We start from the raw sequence: 18,937 nt of genomic DNA on the forward strand, positions 1-18,937 counted from the left end.
ATCACTGGGCCACCAAGGTAGCCCATATTCAAATTTTAAAGAAACTGAATGTAGAAAAAGAACAGTTTCCAAGAGAATTATCATAAATTTCAATAATGTCATACTAATACTTTCATTTCAGCTCAATCAACCTAGGTTTCCTTTTTTGCTGATAGAAACTTATTAGATAACTAATCACTCTGGTAACTATGTTGCGCTCACCCCTTTTTCCAAGAGTTTTTTCCTTAAACAAAACAATTTATACATATATTCTAAGTTGGCTGCAAAACTAATTTCAAATTTTGGTGGATACCTACACTAGTTGAGAACTTTAAATTGCTTTGTATTAAATGCTTTAAACTGTTGATCAAACACAACATCAAAAATTCAATTATAATCATGTACATAAAAATAAGGCTTGTACATTGATTTGGACTATCTTCTTGATTATCAATGTTTCAAATTGTTCATGGTTTAATCACCTCTAATTTGGACATGAAAATGAGTGTTTCTTGACAGTAACTCTGACAGACTTTAAAACACTTGAAATTATTTTGTTCAATTGTTTGAAGAATTACAACACTATTAAACATGACAGGCATGTAAATATAGCTAACTACGTGGTTACAATGACATCTAAGGAACCAGTTAAATTGGGGTAATCTGATTTCTCCAAATGAGAGAACAATCAGAACAGATTTTGTTAACAGTCTTCAATTAATAAGATTCTGTATAATCATTCCAGAAAAAGGATGAATGTTTAAAAGACTGTTCTAAATTTTTGAGCATAAAAGATATGCAGTCTACAAGAATAGTATCTATTTTAGAATTATGAATAGATGAGGAAAATCTTAGAAACTGCATTGTCATAAAATTCTGCTTGCCAAAAAGAATGAAAATTCCAGAAATAATACATCAGACAAAAGGAAGAAATTCAACAAATGTGAAATGTTTTTATATCATAGTAGCTAGGCGTGCCATAAGCTTTTGTCAATATATCAAGGATAAAAATCGTGACATTGGTTGTGTCTAATTTTGAAGCAACTAATTTACAAGGGAGAAATCATTTGCTGGTTAAAACTTCAGAGCACAATCAGTAGTCCTGATTATAAAATATATTTTTACTTATTTAGACATTTGAAGATATGTTCTCTTTAGATTCCCACATAGAAATTTCAAATCAGTCAATGGTCTATACAGGAATGAATCTGAGCTGTAATGTGTAGCTATAAAGACTTCCACAGTACCTGAAATTATAGTGTGGAAATTATCAATTTAGTCTGAAGTTTTTTTGTTTTTGCTTCACAGATCAAAACAGTTCCCATATATTTGTGATGCAAAATTTAAACTGGAAAAATGAGTGGAAGAGAAATTTTTGTATCCTAAGAGTCAATTTGATTTAAAGGAATTTTTAAAACAAATTTTAACAATTCAAGTTGAAGAACATCACAAATAAATGTAGCCAGACTTTAATAGGATTAATCCAAGGAGTCTAAACAGAGAGTACTCTAAATTTTAATTATGAGCCATAACATACTTTGCTTTTATGCATTGCTACCTTGACTCTGAAAATTACTCTTTTGGAAATTTAATCAATTTATATGTTTAGCTACATTACAAATAGATCACAGAATTCCATTGACTTTCCCAAAAAAATTGTCACTAGTACTAGAAGTTAAAATTGTCAAAGAAAACATTGGGCAATTACTAAATTTTGTAGTTAGTTAGCTATTATATTAAATGGAAATTTAAGATTCTGTCAAACTTTTATAAAAACTTGATTTAATTCAAGAATAGTCATGTGCAGTATAGAAGCTGTCTGTAATGACTCTTAGTCTTTTCCTTTCATTCATAGGTAAATGCTTACTAATATTAAATGGAGTTTTGTATATAATTCAGCAGAACAAAAATGAACCAAGATTCAAGAAGTTTCCAATACATTCTCAGCATTTGATAAACGTTCATTGGTCTTTATTTGACTGGCCCTCAGATTTATACAAAATTCCTTTACTTGGTTTCAACTTGAATGTTCTGCCAACAATAAATTCTTGGGAATATTACATTTTTAAAAAATCTTAGCTTCCTGAAAATATATCAAAGTCCAAACAATACAATGTGTTTTCTCATGCAGGCTTTTCCAAAATAATCAAAGGTGAACCCTTGTACCTTTATTTACATAAAACAAACCACTTTAATGGCTATCAGAAAGGAATACGTAATTAGGAAGTCAGACTAACATTAAATAATCACTAATCCATTTGCGAAAGAGTAGAGAGAAAAATCAGTGTGAGGCTAATGAGAACTATACATTGTCTTTCCTATACATTTCTCTTTGCTGATGTCATATGTATACATTTATACACATTTGTGTGCATGTGTGTTTATGTACTCAGTCATGTCCCACTCTTTGTGACTCCATGGACTGTAGCCCACCAGGCTCCTCTGTCCATGAAATTTCCCAGGAAAGAATACTTGAGTGGGTTGCCATTTCCTTCTCCAATATATACACATATATATGTATTAGTATATATACTAATACACACACATACACATACATACATTAGCTATGAGCAAGTAATATCATGAGATTGTATAATATAAAATATATTACGGATACATCTGCAATTTTTAATAAAAATTCCATCAAAGTCCATAGTTTCAGAGGAGCATATAAAACTAAGAAATAAAAAGGTTTTGGGGAAATTCCCAAAATCCTTCCCACAAATGGATGTAGATAAAGTGGGTTGGTCACCCCTGGCCTGACAGTTATTTTATTTTGTTTTAAAGAGAATTTATAGATTAATACAGGATATCCATTTGTTCTGTGTTTATCTGTATTTATCTATTTGACATCTATTCATCATCAGACCAATTATGGTAACTGTATATACTTTCTTATTTTTTGTACTATTTTTACTATGGCATCTGGAACCTTAAAGACTGGAGGAGAGATTGCTCCTTTGAGGCCTAGCTAAATTCTACAGAAAATTAAGGACTTGTCCATAAACATGCCTTTCATATGCAAACCAACCAAACCCAAGTCTATACCTTCAACTTCTTCCTTGTTAAACTTACACAACCAAGCCAATATTTCTCCTGACCTAAATCATCCTAGGACTAGGTAACCAGGCAACTAGAGATCACCCCAATAGACAAAGCCTGCCAGAGGTATTCAAACTGGACAGTTCTAAACTGCTTACCCTACCTTGCCTTTCCAGCAGAAATCCCAATAAAGGCCCTGGCCTCAACTTTTTCCTCGCTTTTGTCTTCTGCCACCTGACTAAGACCCGGGCTTCCGCTTGACCTGGATGACCTGTCTATGGCCTGCTGCTGCTGCTGCTAAATCACGTCAGTCGTGTCCAACTCTGTGCGACCCCATAGACGGCAGCCCAACAAGACTCCTCTGTCCCTGGGATTCTCCAGGCAAGAACACTGGAGTGGGTTGCCATTTCCTTCTCCACTGCATGAAAGTGAAAAGTGAAAGTGAAGTTGCTCAGTCATGTCCGACTCATAGCGACCCCATGGACTGTAGCCAACCAGGCTCCTCTGTCCATGGGATTTTCCAGGCAAGAGTACTGGAGTGGGGTGCCATTGCCTTCTCTAGTCTATGGCCTTTAAGTATAATAAACGTGGTTTTCCTAAGCCTCTCTCATGTCTCTTCCACAACTGGCTGCTGCTGCTGCTAAGTCACTTCAGTCGTGTCTGACTCTGTGCAACCCCACAGATGGCAGCCCACCAGGCTCCCCCGTCCCTGGGATTCTCCAGGCAAGAACACTGGAGTGGGCTGCCATTTCCTTCTCCAATGCATGAAAGTGAAAAGTGAAAGTGAAGTCACTCAGTCGTGTCCAACCCTCAGTGACCCCATGGACTGCAGCCTTCCAGGCTCCTCCATCCAGGGGATTTTCCAGGTAAGAGTACTGGAGTGGGTGACCATTGTAAAAAATGACCTTATAAAAGAACATAGAACAAAAACTCTTTTAGAGATAACTGTGTCACTTGTAATCATATTGTTCCAAACACAGACATAATTTCCCTTTATATATTTATTAATACTTGATCAACCGACACATAGTTTCAATCATATCTTTTGTTCAATATTGACAAATTTTATAAAATAGTGCTCCTCCTGACCTTTTTTTAATATATATTTTCTGTTCACTTTTTATATAGTGGCTCTCCAGAAAGTATTTATTTTTCATAACTGAAATATTGTACCCTTTGACCAACACCTCCCACTTCCCCGTCGCCCCCAGTCCTGGTCAACCACTCTCTTACTAACTGCTTCTTTATGACTATTTTAGATTCCACATATAAGCGAGATCATGCAGCATTTCTCTTTCTGCATCTGGTTTATTTCATTTAGCATAATGTCCTCCTCAATTGCTTCTGATTATTAAATTATTACCTTTGAAAATATAATGGTCTCTAACTCTCACATGCCTAATAACTTATTGTGAAGCGTTAGATGGATTAAGATCCATCCATATTTATCTTACTCTAACCTTACTGTCATTTCAAATTGTAGTACAAAAGTCCTCAAAAATTTTTGACAAATATATTTTTCTAGTTTGTGAGTTTATTTTTCTTTGACGAATACTGGATAGTGATGAAAATTTTATTTTACTCAGCCTCTCTTGGCTGTACCTGACTGACCATCTCACAAAAAAACACAGAACACTGAAACTATTGACTTAAAAAGATCACTTTAATTATCTTTGAGTCTCATTTATTTGTATGGATCTTATTCTCCTTTTATCATAGATCATCTGCACAAAGACATCATGATCAAAGCAGTGCAAAATATTTCTTAAGGCCATGATTGGAACATTTCATGATAGCTCCCAGAGAGGTATTAATAGAATCCTTGCTGCATTTCTTAAAAGACAGTAAAGCTACTTCTTTACTCCTCCATTCTCACCCAAAATAAGGGCTCCTATAATAGTAATTAATGTAAATTAATTAATTGAAATTTCAGATTCACTAAATAATATGAACTATTTATATATTAAGTTCAATTGCACTTTGTCAAGTGCTCTTGCTTCTTGCTTTCTATATATGCAGGTACTTTTAAGATAAATATAAACATGTGTTTATAAATTACTGAAACATCATCATCAAATTCTTATTTTATGAAACAATCTGCGATTCAGTAGACTTTGGAAGGCTTTCCATTCCTTCCTTCAAGATATTTTCTGAACCAAGAAAAACATCAGGAAAGTATATTTTTCCAAGAAAAACTGATTCTAATGTCAAAAGTTTCAATGCAGTCATGAAGTTAGGTGGTAAATATTTGGTCTATATGAAATCAAGAGCTATTGAGCTAACTAGATACTGTGAGCTAACTAGATACTTTGCATCAAGACACATTATTCTGCAGAATCAAAGATACAAGCCCTTTTTTCATCCTATGCTAGACCATGCAATCATCTGCAAAAATGGGAGAAATTTATTTAGATGAGACAGACTAGGAGTACTGAATTATATAGGTAAGAGAGATAGTTAAGGTTAAGGATGTGAAGGGAAGTGAAATAATGTTTTTAAATCATAAAAGGGGAACAAGCAAAATTATAAGCTACTAAAATTGAGTTCATGTAAGGCTGATCTTTTTAAAGCTGGGTTCAAGGCTGACTCAATATGCTTTAAATGAATATGCTAGGGTTAGAATTTCCTGAATTATGAGAAAGCATCATTGATTTTTGAATGGACAAAATCAGAGTTCACCATTTCTGTGTTTTTGTCCTCATAAGGATTTGAAAAAATATTTTTTATTACCTTACATTACAGAAATGGTCTGTATGAGATTCCAAGTACCTTTTATTAGACTGGTACTGTTTTCTAAGCTTCTAATACCAAGCTAAGAGAATTAATATTCAGAAATTATTATTATTAAGCTTTTATGATAACCATTTATAATGGATATTTATGTTAAAGACCTAAATAGAAAGTACTTTTTTACTAACAATGCCAAGACAAATGTGCAACAGTTACTGTTGTACAACTGTTACTAAATTACTTGATTTAAAAAAGATTAATCCTAACCCCAGTTCTTATGAACAAATTTTTTTCAAACCACTAATAAGATAAAAAGAATTATTAAATCAGAGAATTATGCTCAGAGTCCAAATCATGTTTTATTTAAATAACAACAGATAGTAAGGTCTAGAAACTTCACTTTTGTCAAGTTCGTCATCAGTCAGGATCTTCAAGTACTTCCTCAACATGGTTTTGATGACATGAAAGATCCTAGATGGCTCAAATAAAAATGATAGTCTCATCGTCTTAAGGATCAATGAAATTGAAACCACTGTCCATAAGAATCATCTTAACACAGCAAATAAGATCTGAGTGTCTGTATCTATTCTGTAACAGACTAATCCTCCTGGGGATCTTTCCCACCCCAGGATCAAGCCCATGTCTCTCATGTCTCCTGCACTGGCAGCAGGTTCTTTACCACTAGCACGACCTGGGAAGCCCAGTAAACAGTAAGGCTGAGGAAAACGACAAGACACTGAAACACCTTATTAACTGGACTCATCTCAACTTCATTCTTTTAAAAAAATTTTTTTTAAATAATGTCTGTGGTTTTTGAGAAAGTAGAGAAACCATTTCATTCTATCAGACTGAAAATTCTCACGGCCAAAATGGTACATAGTACAGATCTGTAATGACAGGCTTGAGGCTGTACAAAGGAGCCATGTATAAAACAGATGTTAATAATCGACTTATGCAGCATTTCGGTAATACCTTATGTAAGGTGAATTAAACAGAGGGATTTTTCAAGTAGTTCAATGTTTCCTCATATGAAGAAACCTACTTTATAGAAAAACACCACATAAGAGTAAACAAAGTTGGAAACGGAATACAAAAGGCTATGTTGTTAAAAAGTTTACTAGGCAAATTGTCACTTTTTAAAACACTAGTGAAACTTCAAGCGAAAGGTAAAACTGGTTATATAATCTTTTCAGAAAAAAAAAATTGGCAGTGTTTATAAATATCCTTAACACTTAGCCTAGTAGCTCCTTAAAGAAATAGTTGATTCTGGGTCTGAGACAGGGTAAATAAAGGTTGACCCTGGAAACTCTTACGGTCCCAGATACTACGGAAATGCTCAAAAAAGAATGGGGGCATGTTGAAAAGATGGAAGTCAGATGAAAGGAGTTCCTAATCTCCAAATATAAAACCATTTGAGCAACTAAATGAATTAATTCTTAGAGTACTGGATTATGGCCTATAAAATAAAACAAAATAAAATAAATATCTTTGTGTTGTTTAATCACTTAGTCATAGCCGACTCTTGTGACTCCATGGACTCCAGACCGCAAGTTTCCTCTGTCCATGGGATTTCCCAGGCAAGAATATTGGAGCAAGTTGCCATTTAAGCAATTAAATAAATAAATAAATGGAGAAAAAGTGACAGCTATTTCTTACAGGAAAAAAATTCTAATTTCCAAATGCAGAAAGAATGAGAGAAATAGCAAGTCACTATTAAGCAAATAAATAAAGTAATAAATAGGTAATACACAGGAAATATTCACTGATGAATGCTAAAATTAGTAGGCAAAAGTTTGAAGAGAAATAAGATATTTGCATAGTCTCAAAGTATCTCCCCAAAGATATTATTACAAAGGGAAATTTTTAACTCTACAGTGGAAAATCCAACCAACACTTCTATCATCAAGGTTAATATCCCTAGTAATAAGACATCATCTATCCCCTGACACGATGCACTGGGAACAGTTCATTTCATTTCAGTGATATTAAACAAAAAAATATGCATGACCTCAGGATAATTAGGAGAACTGCAGACAAGCACAAACTGAGAGATAATCTACCAAAAAAAAAATCTGTATACCTCAAGAGTGTCAAAGTTATGAAAGACAAGGGAAGACAGTACCTCACAAATTGGAGATGATTAGAGAAATGATATCTAAACACAAAATGGAATCCTGGAACAGAAAAAGGATATTAGTGGAAAAACTGGTGATACGCTAATAAATATTTGGTTTAGTTAATAGAATTGTCCCAATGTTAGTTTCCTGGACTTAATAACTGTAGTTATGTAAGGTATTAGCATGGCAACATAGATGAAAGGTATTCAGGAACTCTTTGTACTGTTTCTGCAATTATTCTTTAGGTATAAAATAATCTCAAAGAGCTAAAAAATAGTAAAATGAATGTTTCCTTTTGTATTTATTTTTCTATGCTTTCTAAACTACCCTAAAATATATTAATTTTATAATTAGGAAAAATATATTTTATTATACTTCCAAGATTATATTACTGGCACACATCTTATTACTGTTAAATGAATAAAGTTATTTTATAAGCATTATTGAATCACTGATTGAATGAATTGTGCATATTAGTTATAAAAATCTTCAATATAATTATTTTCAAAGGAAAAAAATTAAGCTAATAACAACAATAATCACTATTTGTCATTACTCAAAAAAAGTATAACATATTTACAAATATATATACATGGGAACATAATATGAGTGCATAATATTTATACATGCAAATATATATGTATGGGTACACAATTATGTACGTAATATGTACATAATTCATTTATTCTCACAAGCCCATGAGACAGATGCTATTATTGTTATCATCCCTATTTTATAGATAAGTAAAGGGAGGCTCTGAACCACTAGGCAACTTGCCAATGCTGTCATACCTACAAATTAGAACAGTTAGAACTGTCTGTCTTCAGAGTTTCAGTTCTTGACAGTTGATGTCTACTACTGTTGCTGCCTAATAACCCAAGAGACATTTAAGAAGGACTTTCCTGCACTTAGCTTTGTGAAAGCGGCACAAAAGTATCTAAAGTAGACTCTACTTTTAGGAACCTACACTCTAATTGAGGAAACAAGTTACATGTATGTGTATTTATATATAAGTAAAAATAGTTTTACATACATATAGAAATTGCAAAGTGATACGTAATATGTACTAAATGCTAAACGAGTAAAACAAGCACTAAGAACTTACTTTTCTAATCCATTATGACTTATTTTAAAAAACATATATGATATACATCAGTGTCTCTTTGGCTGTCTCGTATACAGGGTTATTGTTACCATCTTTCTAAATTCCATATATATGCGTTAGTATATGCACAATACTGGATGCTTGAGGCTGGTGCACTGGGACAACCCAGAGGGATGGTACAGGGCAGGAGGAGGGAGGAGGGTTCAGGATGGGGAACACATGTATACCTGTGGCGGATGCATGTTGATATATGGCAAAACCAATACAATATTGTAAAGTTAAAAAATAAAATTAAATTAAATTTAAAAAATAAATAAATAAAAATTAAAATTAAAAAACAGCTCTATTTTATTGCAAGCTTTTGTCTTCTACCATTCATTCCCACAGGAAAAATAATTCAAAGAATTTTTTTTGTTTGTTTGTTTAGGTAAAGATTCCCAAGCTTCCATATTCATAAGGATCACCTGGAGAGTTCTTTAAATTCTTTGTTTACTGGCACCATCCCTTTGATATTCTAAGCTATAAGTTTGAATAAGGCCCAGAACTTGCATTTTTAATGAGTCCTCCTGATGATTCTGATGCAAGTGGTCTTTGAGTTTAGGGTTTTCAATAATCCTTTTGCTTAGCAGAAAAAAATACCAAAATTTTATATCTACCAGAAGTGCTCTGTGGGATTACATAAAAATCAGATTTTTGGACAGGCATTATACTGTGAAGTTATTTGTTAATAAAACAAAGTGTACAGCATGCACTCAAATTATAATCATATTATATATTAGGTTTGTGTCTTGTTGTCTATATTTCTTTTTCATTTTTTAATCATATTCTTGTTTCCAAGCAAATCAAAATGAGTTTGAACAAGCTTATTACCAGAGCAGCTTAAATATCAACAAAAAATCACCATTGTATTTATGCCCACTGTACTTATGAAAGAAGCAGTACAAATATAACAATAATCAAATATGCTTCATAAACAAAGCTATGTTTTACAGTAGTTGTTATATATCTAACTACTTTTTATGGCATTTGCTTTCTGGAATTTGATTAGGTCATCATCTTTGATATCAAACCCTCATGTGTCAAAAAGGGAAAAAAGCCATTAGGAAGCAATAGCAATCTCTAAATAATTTTGGTTTCTCAGGGTAAGCAAGAAGCAGAAGTACAAATAAATACTGGAGGCACTCCAGCAACCTAACACATTCAATATGGAATGAGAAAATTCTTTAAAAACTTGCTTATTAGATTTTTAGAGCACAATTTTCATGATGAATGAGCAAGTTTTGAGGCTACTGATAATGTAAGGTCTTTATCATTAAATCAAAACTAAACAGAATCCTTGGCTACAATACATTCTCACTCTATCACACTGAGTCCATATATTAAACTCCATTTAGGCCCCTGAGAAAACCCCTGGAGTTCTGAACTATTTGGAATTGGGTCTAAGCTTAATATAGAAACGTCTGTACAAATGGCACCTCAGGAATTTTTATGTCATCCTTGATACACTGCATAAAAATTCTCACAAGACAAAACTAGGAAACACTGCCACAAGAAATTAAAGATCTACAAATGTAGAGACAGTTCACATTTGGAAGACTCAATATTGTCAAGATAGCAATTTTCAAATTGATCTACAAATTCAAAGCAATTCCTATTAAGACCCTTGCAGGCTTTTCATAGCAGTCAACAAGCAGGCCCTAAAATTTATATGGAAATGTAAAGTATCTAGAATAGCCAAAACAACTTAGAAAAAGAACAAAAGTGAAATATTTATACCACTTGATTTTAAATATTATTAGAAAGCTTCAATAATCAGACAGTGGTATTAAGGTGAAGATATGCAAAGGAAATGGCAACCCACTCCAGTACTCTTGTCTGGAAAATCCCATGGACAGAGGAGCCTGGTGGGCTACAGTCCATGGGGTCGCAAAGAGTCGGACACGACTGAGCGACTTCACTTGACTTATGTGTGTACATCAACAGAACAGAATCAGAGTCCAAAAAAATAACCTTATTATCGATTTAATTTCAACAAAGCTGCCAAGAAAATTCAGTGGAGAAAGGAGGTGTTTTCAACAAATGATGCAGGGGAAATTAGATATATTTTTTTTTTAAAAAGCAAAAACAAAAAATAGCAACTTTTATCTCATACCATACATAAAAATTAACTCAGAATGGGTATTCCAAAAAAAAGTGTTAGTAAAAGTGTGGAAAAACCAAAACTGTAAAATGGCACAATCTCATTGAAAAATAGTCTGGAAATTTCTTTTAACATTAACTATAACCCTACCATATAGTAACATAGTATTTTATGAAACTAGACCAACAATGACCCTAAAAATATTAGTAAAACAAAGTGACCTTTAATGGAAAAAGTAGCTTCTCAGAAGCTTAGTTGCTTCGATTTTCCTTATGGTAAAGTTTAAAGAGTATCAAGAGAAATTTAGAAAGGTGATTTGGATAAGAAATAACAATTTTACCCAAGTTAAATACTTCTCTTCCTCTCTATATACTTTCTTAACTCAGCTTTGAATATATATTTCAGAAGATCTCTACAAATAGTTCGCTGAAACCATGGCCAACCTCAACATTATATTCACAAAGAGAACAAATTTTGTGGTACAGACTGGGTGTGCGTGTATACATGAAGTTATTTTTAATTTTCATGAGTATCTTATTTGCCCTTTCATTGATTTGTATAAATATGAATAATACAAGCATTGTCTAAATCAACCTTCTCCCTGTTAGTGATAATGAGTAAACAATAACTTAATTATTTTGTGATTTTCTTACATAAAATTGACCATTTTGCCATGTACAATTCAGTGGTGTCCAGTACTTTCACAATGTTGTGCAACCATCACCACTAACTACTTCCAGAACACTCCCATCACTCCAAAAGAAACCCCAGAGCACTTAGTTCTCAGTTCTCTGCTACACCCTAAGCCCTGGAAAACATTAATCCACTTTAGTCTCTAAGAATGTGCCTATTACAGACATTTCAATAAATGGAATCCTGCAATATGTAACCTACAATGCCTTACACTTTATAGCACCTTGTTTCACAGCACTTTGATTTTTGAAGATGTAGATATTAAAGCTCACTTTATAATGGGATTCTGATTTTTATTTATTTTTCAGTTCAGTTCAGTCACTCAGTCTTGTTCAACTCTTTGTGATCCCATGGACTACAGCACACTAGGCCTCCCTGTCCATCACCAACTCCCAGAGCCTACTCAAACTCATGTCCATTGAGTTGGTGATGCCATTCAACCATCTCATCCTGTCGTCCCCTTCTCCTCCCGCCTTCAATCTTTCCCAGCATCAGGGTCTTTTCAAATGAGTCAGCTCTTTGATGCCATCATAGTCATTTTTTGAACGTTGAGTTTTAAGCCAGCTTTTTCACTGTCCTCTTTCACCTTCATCAAGAGGCTCTTTAGTTCCTCTTTGCTTTCTGCCAAAAGGGTGGTGTCATCTGCATATCTGAGGTTACCGCTATTTCTCCCGGCAATCTTGATTCCAGCTTGTGTTTCATTTAGCCTGGCATTTTGTATGATGTACTATGCATAGAAGTTTAATAAGCCGAGTGACAGTACACAGCCTTGATGTACTCCTTTCCCCAGTTTGAACCAGTCTTTTGTTCCATGTCTGGTTCTAACTCACGCTTCTTGACCTAGTACTAATGAATGGTATAATCTAAAAGCCTGCAAGTATTAATTTTATGTTGAAAATACTGCAATCAGATAAAGAAGTGGGATAGTTTATGATGGAGGATTACAAAATATCTGAACCTTCATCTAGAACTCAAATAGTCAAGAGAGCCTGGCAGAAAAATAATCATACCTCCAATGTGTCATTACTTTCTAACCTTAGGATGATGGTTATTTCAGAAGTCTAAACTGGGTATAGACTGCAGTGCATTGTAAGATGCTTCAAGTAAATGGAAACTTGTGGGTGCCATTCTCAACCCATTTTCTATGCAGAGAAAATTCCACTCTTCCTTTCTCATATCTCATAGGATACATGCCACTTGATCATTTGGCTTTTTGTGAAGATACTACTTTCAATCTATATAGTAAACATTAGTTACATCTTACTTATTTTTAGATAAATGTAAATTAAAGTTCTAGTATATCCTTCCTATTTAAAGAATTGTCTAAGATACGCCTTGAGATTTATTGCTCTTATTTAGAAAAAGGGAATAACTAATATATAATACATTTACTGCTTGAAATAAGATACGTTTTGGTCAGAAAAGGACTGTAGCAATCAATTGGAGACTAGAATTTTAAACTAACTTAATTTACAGATGAAGCTGAAAATCAAAGAGATAAGCACATATATTTAAGGGCAGGCACTTATACTAGTTAATGGCAGAGCTTGGTCTAGAGTTCTCATTTCTTGACTCTCAGTTCATCATTCTTTCCACTGTCCTATTCTAGCACAAACAAATGAGTGCTGAATTGAAATGATGATGATAATTAGACAATCTTTGTGAAGTAATAATATTAATAGGTACTGTCTCAGGCTTGTGCTAAGCACAAACATCTCTAGTCTTTATGATTCTCTTGATAGGTTGCTAATTTTATCTAGCCTTGATGGATGAGAAACTGATGCTAAAACAGATTGAATAAGTTACCCAGATTCATATAGCTAAAAACTGAGCTAGGATTTTAAAATATTGCATCTAACTAAAAATTCATTCAATTCTTTTAAATTAAAGCCAATTAAAAATAAATTGCACTCATCTCACATGCTAGTAAAGTAATGCTCAAAATTCTCCAAGCCAGGTTCAGCAGTACATGAACCATGAACTGCCAGATGTTCAAGCTGGTTTTAGAAAAAGCAGAGGAACCAGAGGTCAAATTGACAACATCCACTGGATCATTGAAAAAGCAAGAGAATTCTAGAAAAACATCTACTTCTGCTTTATTGACTATGCCAAAGCCTTTGACTGTGTGGATCACAATAAACTGTGGAAAATTCTGAAAGAGATGGGAATACCAGACCACCTGACCTGCTTCTTGAGAAACCTGTATGCAGGTCAGGGAGCAACAGTTAGAACTGGACATGGAACAACAGACTGGTTCAAATAGGAAAAGGAGTATGTCAAGGCTGTATATTGTCACCCTGCTTGTTTAACTTCTCTGCAGAGTACATCATGAGAAACGCTGGGCTGGAGGACGCACAAGCTAGAATCAAGATTGCCGGGAGAAATATCAATAACCTCAGATATGCAGATGATACCACCCTTATGGCAGAAAGTGAAGAGGAACTCAAAAGCCTCTTGATGAAAGTGAAAGTGAAAGAGGAGAGTGAAAAAGTTGGCTTAAAGCTCAACATTCAGAAAACTAAGATCATAGCATCTGAATCCATCACTTCATGGGAAATAGATGGGGAAACAGTGGAAACAGTGTCAGACTTTATTTTTTGGGGCTCCAAAATCACTGCAGATGGTGATCACAGCCATGAAATTAAAAGACGCTTGCTCCTTGGAAGGAAAGTCATGACCAACCTAGACAGCATATTAAAAAGCAGAGATAATACTTTGCCAACAAAGGTCCATCTAGTCAAGGCTATGGTTTTTCCAGTAGTCATGTATGGATGTGACAGTTGGACTATAAAGAAAGCTGAGCACCGAAGAATTGATGCCTTCGCATTATGGTAGTGGAGAAGACTCTTCGGAGTCCCTTAGACCGCAAGGAGATCAAATCAGTCAACCCTAAAGCAAATCAACTGTGAATATTCATTGGAAGGACTGATACTGAAGCTAAAGCTCCAATACTTACAGCTGATGCAAAGAACTGACCCATTGGAAAAGATCTTGATGCTGGGAAAGATTGAAGGCAGGAGAAGAAGAGGACAACAGAGGATGAGATGGTTGGATGACATCACCAAGTCGATGAACATTAGTTTGAGCAAGCTCCAGAAGATGGTGAAGGACAGGGAAGCCTGGCATGCTGCAGTCCATGGGGTCACAAAGAACTGGACATGACTGAGCGACTGACCAACAACAACTCATTACCTATCTTAGCATCCTATACATATAATTTATTTCTATATTCACTCACCATGAAAGTGAGTCATGAAAGTGAAAATTCTTGTAAGAAAATTAATTTCTTATACTGTATTTCTTGCTTCCTATGTATTACCATGTGTAATGATACATTTTCTTTAAGTTCATATAATCTAAATTATAATAAAATAGAAACATCAATATAACTTAGTTAACCTAAGTTGCTCTTTTTGTTACTTTGACATTTAAGTTCCATTTTTCTTTTCCTTAAGATAATAATATAAAATGTTTTCATAATATTTTTTCACAAATAAAACAATTCAATATACTGGCCCATTTGGAAATCTGGAATTAATATTCTAAATGGTACTAAACTCTACCATCTATGTTATGCTGCTGCTGCTGCTAAGCTGCTTCAGTCGTGTCCAATTCTATGCGACCCCATAGACAGCAGCCCACCAGGTTCCCCCATCCCTGGGATTCACCAGGCAAGAACACTGGGGTGGGTTGCCATTTCCTTCTCCAATATATGAAAGCGAAAAGTGAAGGTGAAGTTGCTCAGTCGTGTCTGATTCTTCGAGACCACATGGACTGCAGCCCACCAGGCTCCTCCGTCCATGGGACTTTCCAGGTAAGACTACTGGAGTGGGGTGCCATTGCCTTTTCTGCTATGCTATAGTACATTACCTTTAAAAAAGCAATCTTTATTCTAGTGGCATAACTCAAGGCAGTTTTATAAGTAAGTTTAACTTAAATTAAGTTCCTTTTGGGACATCTGAATTTTTGAAGGGATCTAACATGGACCACTACATATCATCTAAGATTAAAGGTATAAAATAGAAATACCTGTTATAAAAAGATTCACCTAGAAGCCTCCTCTGTAGCCTATAATTTAAAGATTATCCAATTATTTACCCCTAAAACAAATTCAGCGCTGTCAATAGAAAATTGAAAGTGATGTGCAATAAACTGGTTCATACTTTTTTATTTGGTTCATACTTTTAGAAGATTAATTCCATCCTCTAAAGTAATGCCACCATCATTACTATTACATAGAGTTTCTATATATACTCATATCAAAGAGCTTACAACTATGATTAAATATTGAAGACAAAACAGCAGTTTCTCAAAAAGTTAAATGGAGTCTTATCTCTACTCTAGATTAGCTAGATTGTGAGGTCCATGTGCACAGGGCATTTGTCTGTCTTGCTCATTGCTTTACCCCCACCACCAAGAACATGGTTGGCCAATATTAAGCATTTAATGGGCTTCCCTGGTAACTCAGCTGGTAAAAAAATCCAACTGCAATGCAGGAGACCTGGGTTCCATCCCTGGGTTGGGAAGATCCCCTGGAGGAGGGCATGGCAACCCACTCCAGTATTCTTGCCTGGAGAATCCTCAAGGACAGAGGAGCCTGGTGGGCTACAGTCCATAGGGTCAAAAAGAGTAGGACATGACTGAGCAACTAAGCACAGTACACAGGAATTTAATAAGTTAATGAATCTTCTGAACCTCAGTTTGTTCTATTGCTTCAGAAATAACAGTCAGGTGCTATGAAAACCAGACTCAATTCTGAGCCTATGAGAGTTGAATGTCCTAACCTTAGGGTATCTAGGGCCTACAAACGCAACAATGTCTGGTGCAACAGAAGAAAATAATCTCTGACACTCGCTTGGAAGGACTAAGAGAAAAGGGGACATGGCAGGGCCTCCTTCACACAAAGTCTGAAGATGTACTCTATATATACTAAATTAAAGTAAAAGTTGGAGGCTTAAGAAGAATGTATTCTACCCTTTCACTTGTCAGAATTACTATATTCAGGCATTTGCATTCTTATCCATTCTTATTGTTTTTCTCTCTCTCTTACTTCTCTGCCTACCTCTGACTGCTGCTTTCCCATATCTAATCTTGGCTTTTAATGCCTTTCTGCTGCGAAGTTTCCATAGCTCTAACTAAAAACTCCACCTTCCACCTCCATTGTACGGTGTTTGCCAGGGTTCCATTTCCCCACTTTTCCTTCTGAGCAGATAGTCCTGATAAGCCATATGTTACAAAAGCCTTAAACCTAGAATTTATCTCATCTGTACTTCCATCAACAATGATAACAGCAGCTTTTACTTAGAACTAAATGCCAGCCATTTCCCATAGATTATTTCATTTGTTAATCACAAAACACAAGAGAAAAGTACCATCACCTTCCCATTTTTCAGTTGATGAAACTAAGACTTAAATCTGTCTTCCAAAATTATATAGCATGTAAGTAGCAGTGCTGGAACCTGTAAGACTGTGTTTTAAAATACTATGTCATACTGCCTCTCACATAATTATTTGCAAAGTCATCTGATTAATTTTCTAAAACAGAGCCCCAAACTATCTCTTCCTTTTTCTTCCAAGTATAAAAACTCCAGCCCAGTGTCCAACTATTATAGGTCTGGTTAATAATATATTTTTTTTAAAAAGCTTTATTTTCTGAACTAGATTTAAAAGACCTATGTTGTAGTTCTGGTTTCATCACTAATATGACCTTAAACATGTGTTTCAAACTACCTGTGTCTTTATTCCTTATATGTAAAATTAAGACAGTAAAATCTGCTTTACTCAACATGATTATTTGAGGCAGAGAGGTCATAAAAGCAATTGAAGAGGTTGAAAATACTATACAGATATAAAAGTAGGCCAATAATTCAATAAGATTTCTAGCCTCTCATGCTTATTTTCCTTATAATGAACTGCTAAGATGATTCTCTCTTGCTATTAACTTTTGTAACAATTTTGTGCTGGGCATAATCCACATGAAATGCACTTTCACTTACTGCAGACCTCTTCTAGTTAAACTTGTATTTTCTCTACTCTTTTAAGTCACAAACTGTTTGTCCATCTAGCCCAATAATGTCATCATCTTCTAAATTTTTCCAGTTAATCCTCATTTGGTCCTAAACCCTTTAAATATTTCCCACCTGGGACAATTCATATACCACATCAAACTGACTTCAGCCTGCTTTTCTAGGACAACTTCCAAACCCTTTTCCCACTTAAAAAAAAAAAAAAAAAAAGGTTCTTCCCCTATATCTTAATCTTCCTTAAAACTCCATTCCCCAATTCCTGTGTTTAGTTCCTCTCTCTCATACAGGGTACAATCATTCTCTGACATTCTTGATACCCTTTATTCTGAATATCCACAGAATCCTAATTTATGTATCTATTCAAGTTTGGAAATACAGATAAGCCTTTTAGTCTCATTTTTGTAAAATAACTCCACTTTGATCTGTAAAGAAATATCTCTATTTTAAGCAGGCAGGCTAATTGGCAAGCTTTCCTTTTTCCCCCTCTTTGACATTCCCCTGCCTTATATCTAGGCTCCATTCTTAGTGGTGACCCCTGCATTACTCTCATCTCCCAGCTCCCTCCCTGCCCAAGACTGGTGTCCTGAGGAGAACTGGGCATGCTCAGTAACCACAGCCAATTCCGGGATGCAAACTGGAATCTTTTGCAGATTTTGAGCCCGGCAGGAGAGGTAAGGCCCTAAATATACAGTGGCCCAGAATTTACTCACTCCCCCTGGGGAATTATTTGATTGAAAGATGTGTTCAAAGACTAGGAATGGGCTCAGAAATGGACAGCTTGCTGCCAGTCCCAAGTCTGCAAGGTGGGTCACCAACCTGAGTAACAGAGAGCTGAGAACAGCCCCTCGGCCTGGTTTGGTGCAGGGAGGAGATTTCTGCTGCCCTGAGCCGTGACAGCGCTGATAGATGGCTGGAAGCTAGCGCGTGGCATCTCTGTTGCCTCAAGAAAATAGTACTGTTGTTTTTATTTTCTTTTTTTTCCCTTGAACACAGCAACATCAGCTGCTCTAGACTGAGAAAGGATGTTGCCTGAAGAACTACAAAGTCTGTGAGCCAGCCAAAGATTGTGGAGAGGAGAGGCAAATCAACTGCTCACCCAGGAATC

At 35.0% G+C, this 18,937-nt stretch overlaps 1 protein-coding gene across 1 annotated transcript in view; it reads right to left on the reverse strand.

Moving 5' to 3' along the window:
* The window catches only part of SLC4A10 (solute carrier family 4 member 10), a 343,111-nt gene that overhangs the window by 323,203 nt on the left and 971 nt on the right, over positions 1 to 18,937 (reverse strand). The window lies entirely within an intron of this gene.

This window comes from Bos taurus, chromosome 2 (genome assembly GCF_002263795.3).
Source record: "Bos taurus isolate L1 Dominette 01449 registration number 42190680 breed Hereford chromosome 2, ARS-UCD2.0, whole genome shotgun sequence".
Taxonomy (NCBI): domain Eukaryota; kingdom Metazoa; phylum Chordata; class Mammalia; order Artiodactyla; family Bovidae; genus Bos; species Bos taurus.